The following is a 474-nucleotide window of genomic DNA, read 5'->3' as shown; positions in this document are numbered from 1 at the left end:
ACACGTGTCACTTTCACAAAGGCAAGACTTAGAAAAGCCATGCGCTTCTTAGAGTGCTTGGCCTCAGTGGCTGCAGCTTTAGCAGCCTGAGCACGTTGAAGGCCCTCGGCGAGCGAGAGGTTCTTCGGTGGTTTGTCTCCCTCGTCGCCGCCAGCATGAGGCGAGCCCTTCGCCTCGTCGGCGGGGCTCTCAGAGCGCTCAGGCGTCTTTGAACCGTGATCAACGTGATCACTAGCGAGCGAATGCAGGCTGTCAACGCTGTGCTCGCTGAGCACTGGAGTGTGCCCTTCCACGGAGCTCCCAGACATACTGTGGAAGCTCCGGGCCTTGGTTTCATCCTCAGAACCAGGACGGTGCTCACAGCACGAGAACCCTGGATTCGGACGGTCGTCTGGGGACATTGAGGGCGACCGATTGCGGCGTGAGCTTCGCTGCTTTCTCGCAACCGAGTCACCCAAGGCATCAACCGCCTCG

Source organism: Phytophthora parasitica, assembly GCF_000247585.1.
Source record: "Phytophthora parasitica INRA-310 unplaced genomic scaffold supercont2.166, whole genome shotgun sequence".
NCBI classification, from domain to species: Eukaryota; Oomycota; class Peronosporomycetes; order Peronosporales; family Peronosporaceae; genus Phytophthora; species Phytophthora nicotianae.
This window is presented reverse-complemented; position numbering follows the sequence as displayed.